Source organism: Rosa chinensis, chromosome 6, assembly GCF_002994745.2.
Source record: "Rosa chinensis cultivar Old Blush chromosome 6, RchiOBHm-V2, whole genome shotgun sequence".
Lineage (NCBI taxonomy): Eukaryota > Viridiplantae > Streptophyta > Magnoliopsida > Rosales > Rosaceae > Rosa > Rosa chinensis.
Genome location: NC_037093.1, coordinates 2987230 through 2996914, shown reverse-complemented (window position 1 = coordinate 2996914; position 9685 = coordinate 2987230). Strand labels below are relative to the sequence as shown.

General features: G+C 37.6%; 1 non-coding gene across 1 annotated transcript; it reads left to right on the top strand.

The window, feature by feature from the left end:
- The first annotated feature begins 8222 nt into the window (after window positions 1-8222).
- On the top strand, window positions 8223-8296 carry TRNAE-CUC. The gene has a single exon. It is a non-coding gene; the product is annotated as a tRNA-Glu (tRNA).
- Window positions 8297-9685: the final 1389 nt, after the last annotated feature.

Genomic DNA, 9685 nt, shown 5'->3' with positions numbered 1-9685 from the left:
GTCCCATTAAAGTGATAACTCGCAAATATGCGAGAAATTATAATTTCCGTGTTAAGATGGTTTGCAACTGTTGTTGTATTATACAACAATGTAGAGTATGTATATAGATGAGTCTACATGACATAGTAATGACACATTAGTCACTCCAAAATAAATTTATTTAGCTCAATGAAAATTTTAGTTCATGATACAGTATACAGTAGTATACTTATAGTTGATTAATACAACTTAATTTAGGTGAAAATTTCATCACCAAATATATGCAATCATATTCCACATAGGTAACATAATACGAGCTCAGTTGGAGTCGGCCATCAATCAAGATCTGCAGCTCTTGAGATGATTGTTACCTTAGCTTTTTTAAGCATCAATTGTGAAAAACTATCAACAATTGCAACGGATCATGTCCATAGTTGCATTATATGCATGCAAGACAACTATGTTTGTCATTATATTTATCATGAACATTCATGGTTCAAATTGAATTTATTAATGAACACGTGGTTTGTATTATCGTTTGACATTGAAAACAAATGTCAAAATTATATAATCAAATTTCGAGTCTGGGACAGTAGTCCATATGGGTATAAACATATACTCCAATAATAATAGATTTAGGGACCATAGCCCTCATACTCAAAATAATTAGAAGCATGTTCTAAAAGTAGAGTGAACAGAGGTTCATATGTACTCATAAAGAGAATGGACAAAGGTCCTGACATAATTGGAGATCAAGAAACAAGAGGTTTCGATCTATTTGATTGTATAACAATCAGTAGATGAATTTTAAGTCCTCATATAATTGGATCAAGAAACATGTAGTTTCGATCTCATTAGAAATTGACAACTTTATGTCAAATTATCAAATAATATAATAATAGGAAATCAAAATGAAGTTGTCGAACTTATGAAAATGCATACCTCGATTCTGTTGGAAACTTAATTAACATTGTTGATACCAATATGTGAGTACCATATGCCAAAAATAGAGGGGTACTCATTTAGAGTCAATAATTGATACATTGTTAAAGGAAAAACACATTATGTGCCTTCGTCAAAGTGATTAACAGAGAGGGAATCAAGTAATTGGCAATCACCATCAATCAGCATGGATCAAGGACCAATCAGTAGTTAATGTCATCATTGTAATTGATATTTCCATTGTAATTCTCTCCCTATATAAAAGGACTATGAAATGAAATTAGTAGACCAATTCCAATCTCAATTTTACTTTAACACGTTATCAGCACGCTCAGAGCCAATAGCTAAGAAATTTCTTTCCGTCTAAAAAAAAAAAAAAATCTCTCTCCAGAAGTAGATTGACCTCCCTTGCAGTCGATCGGCCTCTATCCCAGTAGCACTTGATCCCAGCTGCTCTCACCAAGTAGCACCTCTGCCTTGCACGTCCCACCGGACTCCAGCCTAGCCCACCTCGTTGCTACACCGCCTAGCCCAGCTCGCTCCAGCCCTGCTCGTCCAGACCGGTCTCACTTAGCCTACAACCTTGCCGCCTGCAACACACGGGCCTCACCCCGCTTGCAGCACACCACCGACCTCTTGCCCAGCACGCACAGCCCACCTGAATCGCACGGAGCACCGATCCCAGCAGCACGCCTCAGACGCATAGCCCCGCCCACCCGCGCCTGCACAGCCTCGATCTCGATCTAGTCGCTGCTGCCTCTGCCCAGCGCGCTCCCTCCAGCCTCGGCCCCGCGGTTCGATCACCCCTCCAGCCTCGGCCCAGATCCCAGCAGCCCCAATCACTGGTCACCTACTGCTGCACCCAGAAGAAGACACGTCTGCAAACAAGTATAAGAAGCGAAGAAGAAGACGCAAAAAAAAAAAAAAAAAAAAGAGAGAGAAAAAGAACAGAAAAAAAAACAAGCAAACAGTGGTGATCCGGCCCAAAGTAAAGAGCCAACACAAAAGGAAAAAGAAAGCCCTGCGGCCCAGACACAAAAAAAAAAAAAAAAAAAAACTTGACCCGGCCAAAGTAAAGATCCGGCCCGAAAGAAACAAAAAGCAGGCCTCTGCGGCCCAGCCAAGAAAAATAACAGAAAAAAAAAAAAAAAAAAAAAAAGCAAAGAAAAAAAAACTACAAGGTTTTGTGGCCCCTGCAAGAGGAAGCAACCCAGTTTTTCTCAAGCTTAAAAACATTGCTACACGCGCGTGCGCTAGGATTGTTTTATTTTCTCGAAACCAAGTATGTTCTCTTTTATTTATTTTCATACTATGATATATTTAATTGTTTATAATTAGAAATTTTGAGCATGTTTAGTTAGATAATATTGATTTATTTTATTTTTAAAGCATGCCTTGTTATTTTATTTTTTTTGAAAGGAACCTTGTTATTTTATATACGTTTTAGCATTCGTCGAAATTTGAGCATGCTATATTACTGCTTATTTTATATGTTATATATATTCATGGAATCTACAGCATGTGAATTTTATTTATGTTTACTATCTTTAAGCATGATTTATATTTTATTTTGTTATATATTATTTATGAAATTTTGAGCATGCCATGTACTTTATTTTTATATATGCTATGTTTTATTTATTATTACATGTGTTATGCTTAATTTTAGAATGCAACATATAAATTCCGTTTTTCCATGATAATGAAAATTCATGCGCATTATACACACAACATTACCGTGATAAAGTATTTTCACATAGCATCAAAAAAATGTGACCATTACGAATCTTGGTCTTGAAATCTAATTCACATTTTTGGAAAATAATTTACGTAGATGTCTTTATGATTGCGTAATTTATATCTTCCCTCTTGTTTATGTAGATGGCTGATCCAACTCGACCTGAATTTGACATTTTGGACTCAGACGGACTTGAGTACCACCGTTGGGTTTCCGATGTAGAAACTGCATTTGTGGCAAAAGACTACACTGCCACCATTACTGACCCCAAAGATGATGAACTATCTAATAAGGTGAAAGCAAATGCCTTAATATTTCTGAGGTGGCATATTGATATTAGCCTACGCTAGGAATACCTACAGCTGAAGACACCCAAAGAATTGTGGAATGCCCTTAAGGGACGTTTTGGGAATATTCATGAAACTTTACTCCCAGAACTGACCGTTCAGTGGAATGAAATTCGCGTACTTGACTACAAAAGGGTAAAGGACATCAACAAAGACATGTTGAGCCTCATGGCACGTCCCAATTTTTGTGGAAGGAAACTCACAGAAAATGATATGATCCAAATGACTCTTTCCATTTTTCCTGCTTCAGCACTTATACTAGCGAACCAGTATACGTTGGAGTATAACAACAAAAGAATCACTATCTTCAATAAGCTAATCAACCTACTGCAAGTGGCTGAGAGGCATAATGAGGTTCTCTTGAACAACAATGCCAGGCCCACTGGGACAAAGAAAATTCTCCAGGCTAATTATGGAAAAATGAAAGGTGGAAAGAACTCCAATGTAAAGGGGTTTAGACGTATTGATCCCTACCCACGTGGCAACAACGCACCATGTGGCAAGGGACATGGGGGGTCGTGGTATGGGCCGTGGAGGCCCTCCCAATGTATGGAGCAGAGATGGTGGTGCTGGCCATAGTGGTCATGGGAACAAGGTGCAAAGGGCACCTAAGAACCCTTCAGTCAAACAGGAAAGAGTAAGCAATAAACCATGCTATAGGTGTGGAGTCATTAGGCATTGGTACAAGAACTGCCAAGCAAGCAACATAGTTGCAGCTACTTACAAGAGGTATAGGGAGTCTAAAGAACAAGAGGCTCACTATATGGAAGAAGGAGGCCATGACCCAGATGTCAACCTCACAATTGCAGACTTTAATGGCAACAAGGAACTTGCTCAGTCAATGAATGGACTAGATTTTGACCGATTTGCTTTATCTGTTTATTTTCCAAAGACAGATGTGAAGGCATAATGCCTCATTTTTAATTAGACTATTATTTGGTCTTAAAGAATGGTTTGATGAATTAGATTTCTGAACAAAGACCTTGATTTGATTATCGTTGGCTTATTAATAAATTTTGAAATTTATTCTGAAGCACTGAATTTATTCAAATTTATTTACTACACATATTTACATGGTTCGAAATTGCACTATAAAGATATAAAGCAATACATCTAGAGAAAAAATTATTAGAATGAAAAGATTATCATTCTACTAAAATAGAAATACTCTAAAGAATATGAGATATATTTAAAGTCACAGACGCTCTATATGCACCAAGAGCTAATCGAACCTTGTTAAAGTTTTAAATATATTCGTGCCAACGGTTATCATGTAAAAACATACTGTGAGAATGGACTTGAATACATTTATATTACCTCTAATAAATGTGGAAGGAAACACATTTTAGAGAAATTTATGAGTCAATCTAGTGGACTATACCAAACTACGATTCAGATCATTGAATCCTATGCTGTCACCAACAATGAAATGTGGGACACTGACTCATACAGGCTTTGGCATGACCGCCTAGGGCACCCCGGTCGTGACATGATGATCCGTATTTTAAAGAACTCATATGGACATCCCTTCTTTCTAGTGAAAAATAAAATGGGACAAAAATCCGTCACACTGCAAGGTGTCGGTCCTAGTACTGCTCAAATGCAGTCATTGCCTTCTGAAGTACCAGAAGCACTACCTCCCTCCCATTATGCCTCATTGACTATTTCAAAGGCAAATCACTCGTTTTGTAAAGCCTGCTCTTTAGCAAAAGCAGGATCGAGACCTTCCTATGCTAAAGATACAAAACAAAACATTCTATTCTTACAAAGAATACAAAGAGATATCTGTGGACCTATCCATCCAGAATGCGGACCATTCAAGTACTTTATGGTTCTGGTGGATGCTTCGACACACTGGTCACATGTCGCTTTATTGTCCATAAGAAATGTTGCAAAACTCCTAGCACAGATTATACATTTAAGGGCTCACCACCCTGATCACCCTATCAAGTCTATAAGGCTTGATAACGCTAGAGAGTTTACATAAAAAGTATTTGATGATTATTGCATGTCTATCGGGATCGATGTAGGGCATCCTGTACCCCATGTGCATACTCAAAATGGTCTCACAAAAGCCACCATCAAAAGGCTACAGATGGTGGCTAGGGCATTGGTTATGCGTACCAACCTGCCTATATCTGCATGGGGTTATGCAATATTGCACACAGCTTTACTTATTCGTTTCAGACCCACTACTGGCCAACAATTTTCTGCGTACCAGTTGGTAACTGGATATAAGCCTGACATTTCACACTTACGCATATTTGGTTGCGCAATATATGTGCCTATTGCGCCCCCACAGCACACCAAAATGGGTCCTCAAAGACGATTAAGTATTTATGTTGGATACGAATCCCCAACAATTATCCGCTTTTTGGAACCCTTGACAGGCGATCTCTTTACCGCTAGATTTGTGGATTGTCACTTTGATGAGACAATCTTCCCTTCGTTAGGGGGAGATAGGAAAAAGGATTTTCCAAGGGAACGGCATGAATTGTCGTGGTTTGTTCCCACTCTGTCTCATTTTGATCCCCGCACTTCACAAAGTGAAAGTGAAGTGAAAAGAATAATCGATCTTCAGAAGTAGCAGATTCGATGCCTGATGCGTTTACTAATATCGTAAAAGTGACGAGATCACATATACCAGCTGCAAATGTGCCTGCAAGGTTAGAAGTCCCCAACAAGGGGCACGGTGCCGCAAATAGAGGCACTGTAACCACACTTAGTGAAGGTGTTGTTGAGGCCATGGCTCCCTAAAGGAAGAGGGGGAGGCCACTTGGTTCGATTGACACTCACCCAAGGAAGAAGAGGGCGAGTAAGGCACAAACCAATCATCAATGTATAGAATCCCTCTCATGAGATTGTCTCTGATTATAGTTATGTCCATGAATCAATACTGGAGGACACTCCGATGTTTAAAATGATTCCAGAGAACAAAGAAATCTCAAAGGATTATGAGAGTGCGTATGAGTTGATAGAAAGATCTTCCATACACATTGATGATATATACTGTTGCTCAAGGAATCATAGAGCACTATGATATCAAACCACGCTCTGTTGCAAAATGTCAACAAAGAGTTGGCCCAAATGGAAAGAAGCAATCTAGGCAGAATTAGATTCTCTAACAAAGAGACAGGTATTTGGTCCGGTAGTGCTAACCCCACCAAGTGTAAAGCCTGTAGGACATAAATGGGTCTTTGTCAGAAAGCGTAATGAGAAGAATGAAGTCCTGAGGTATAAGACTCGCCTTGTGGAGCAAGATTTCTCACAACGCCCTGGAATTGACTACGAGGAGACATACTCTCCCGTAATGGACGTTATAACGTTCCTCTACTTAGTTAGCTTGGTAGTTTCCGAAGGACTGGAAATGCAGCTCATGGATGTGGTTATTGCATATCTCTATGGAGATCTAGATTCAGAGATATATATATATATATATATATATATATATATATGAAAGTGCCTGATGGCCTTACATTACCCAAGTCAAGTGACTCTAAACCACGGAGTGCGTTTGCAATTAAGTTGAAACGCTCACTTTACGGATTGAAACAATCCGGACGGATGTGGTATACCTGTCTAAGTGACTACTTGATTGGGAAGGGATATAAGAACGATGAAGTATGCCCTTGCGTATTCATAAAGAAAACAAGTTCCGGATTTACAATTGTAGTTGTATATATCGATGATATGAACATAATAGGTACTCTTGATGAAATAAGAGAAACCGCGAGCTACTTGAAATCCGAATTTGAGATGAAAGATCTTGGGAAAACTCGATTCTGTCTAGACCTTGAAGCAGAACACCGAGTTTGTGGAATATTAATCCACCAGTCTGTGTATGTCCAAAAGTCAGGCGATTTAACATGGACAAAGTGCATCCTGCTAGCACTCCCATAATCGGTCGAAGTTTGGATGCAAGGAAAGATCCATTTCGTCCAAAGGAAGATGACGAAGAGATGTTGGCAGCTGAAATTCCCTAGTAGTGCAATAGGCGCATTATTGTACTTAGCCCAATGTACTCGACCAGACATTGCATTCTCAGTGAACTTGTTAGCTAGATTTAGCTCAACGGCAACGCAGCGTCATTGAAATGGTATCAAGAACATTTTCCGATATCTAAAAGGAACCATTGACTTGGGATTGTTCTTTCCTTACAGAGAGAAAAGAGGGACCACAGATGGAACTGCAATCCTTAAAGGAAATGTTGATGGCAAAAACACCACTCACTACACCGAAACGCCAAATGACATTTTGGTTGGTTTTGCTGATGTTGGGTACCTCTCTGACCCACATAAAGGTCGTTCCTAAATTGGTTATATATTTACCTTTGGGAACATGGCGATATCTTGGAGATCAACCAAGCAAACCCTTGTGGCTACCTCCTCGAACCACTCAAAGATCATTGCCCTACATGAGGTGGTTCGTGAGTGTATATGGTTAAGATCTATCATTACACATATTTGAGGGACTAGTGGTTTTAGTTCTACCACTGAAGAACCTACTTGCATTTATGAAGATAATGTAGCTTGCATCAAACAGATGAAGTTAGAATATATCAAGGGTGATAATACAAAACACATATCGCCAAAGTTTTCCTACAATCAGCAACAACAGACCCTCCTCAAGATTCAAGTGAATCAAGTAAGATCTGAGGAGAATGTGGCAGATTTGTTCATCAAATCATTGCCTAAGGCCACATTTGAGAAACATGTGAAAAGCATAGGAATTCTAAGACTTTCCAAGCTCCTTTGATTAATGTAAAGATTAGGGGGAGGTGTAGACGTCAGGGGGAGTCTAACACACACATGTCATCCTCAAATGTAAAAGGTGCGATGTGCTCTTTTCCTTCGACCAAGGTGTATTTTTTGTCCCACAGGGTTTTTATTGTTACTTGGCAAGGTTTTTAGTGAGGCAACAACTCATGCACCATTTCATCTTTGACTTGGCACAAGGGGGAGTGTTAAAGGAAAAACACATTATGTGCCTTCGTCAAAGTGATTGACGGAGAGGGAATCAAGTAATTAGCAATCACCATCAATCAGCATCGATCAAGGACCAATCAGTAGTTAATGTCATCATTGTAATTGATATTTCCGTTGTAATTCTCTCCCTATATAAAGGGACTATGAAATGAAATAAGTAGACAAATTCCAATTGTCATTTTACTTTAACATACATGCATTAATATAACATTATAACAAAATAATCGAAATTCCGTTGTAGTGTAGTTGGTTAGGATATTTGGTTCTCACCCAAAAAGACCTGGGTTCAAGTCCCAGCGATGGAAAGATAATTTTGTTATTTTTTCAAAAACGACATAATCATATGAGGTAGATATGACAAAAATAATCATAAGACATCATGATCGAATAAAATAAATAACTATGATAAATATCAAATAATGGTAATAGAATGAGTTACTTATAACAATAATTACCGAAGAATGGTAATAAAATTGATAATAAAATGAGTTATTAATAACAATAACTATAAGATAATGGCAATTAAAAATATAATCATGATAATTGCAACTCTTGCAACAAATTCTCATGACAAATTCGGTTATGAAAGAATTGTAATAAAGGTAATTTAAACATAATAAATGTGATTAAACAGAGGAAGATAAGAAAATATAATTACATTAACATAGGCTTAAAATGACTAAATAAAATAAATAGAGACAAAAAAAATGCCTAAACATAGGCTTAAAATTTATCGGTGTCAAGAAAATCGCCGCTGATCATGTAATCAATACAAAATCAGAGACTTTTTGCTTGTAATCTTCACTTATAGATTCTCCACATAATTTTAGTTGGGAGGTAATCATATATGTATAGCGAATTGAAAATCAATGACAAATTTAAAGTTTTGAAGGCGCAAAATGCGTCTATTCATATTGTGCTCTAGATAGAACAATAGTTTTCTAGTGAGCAAATTGATCAGCCAATGCTTGCCAAATCTCAAGTGGATCTTTCACCGTAAGGTAATCATCCTTTAGGATCTTATCAAGATGATAACGCAAGAAAATCATAGGCTTGGCGGGATCTTGCACAGATGGCTTATTGTCAACTTTGATGACATTTCCAAGGTTTTTAGCGATAAGGTAAATTTCAGCATCAAATAGTTCTTGCCAGAAATTTTAAGAGGATCAACGTCCAATTTTGTTAGATACGTCATCTTTCTAGAAAGAGAAAAGATGAGATATATCAGGATCCATAATTATTAGATCAGTATGTTCTATGAAAAATTCATATACGAAACAAAAGTTTCAAAGAGTTCATAAATATGAACAATGGATCCCATAGGGAACATAGGTTTTAAGACTACTTAGTCAGAGGACTCGAGTCACTCGAGTCTTGAGCAATAGAATATGTAGTTCTCATTGTCGTATATGAAATATAAATTTTCAACAATTATATTATATAAAAGATACATACAAATATATGTAAATGATCGCATAAAGAAAATTGATATTCATCTAGGAGAGAAAGAAGAAAAACTCATATATCATTAGCCTTCATCATAAGCAACTATGTTGCACCATAAGGCTTGCGGCTCATCATGGAGTTCAAAGAAGAAGAAAAATAAGAACAAATTCGTGCTGATAACGTGTTATAAACTAGAGAATATGAGAGAGATAGAATAGAGAAACAAAATGTAGACCCCTTTATATAGG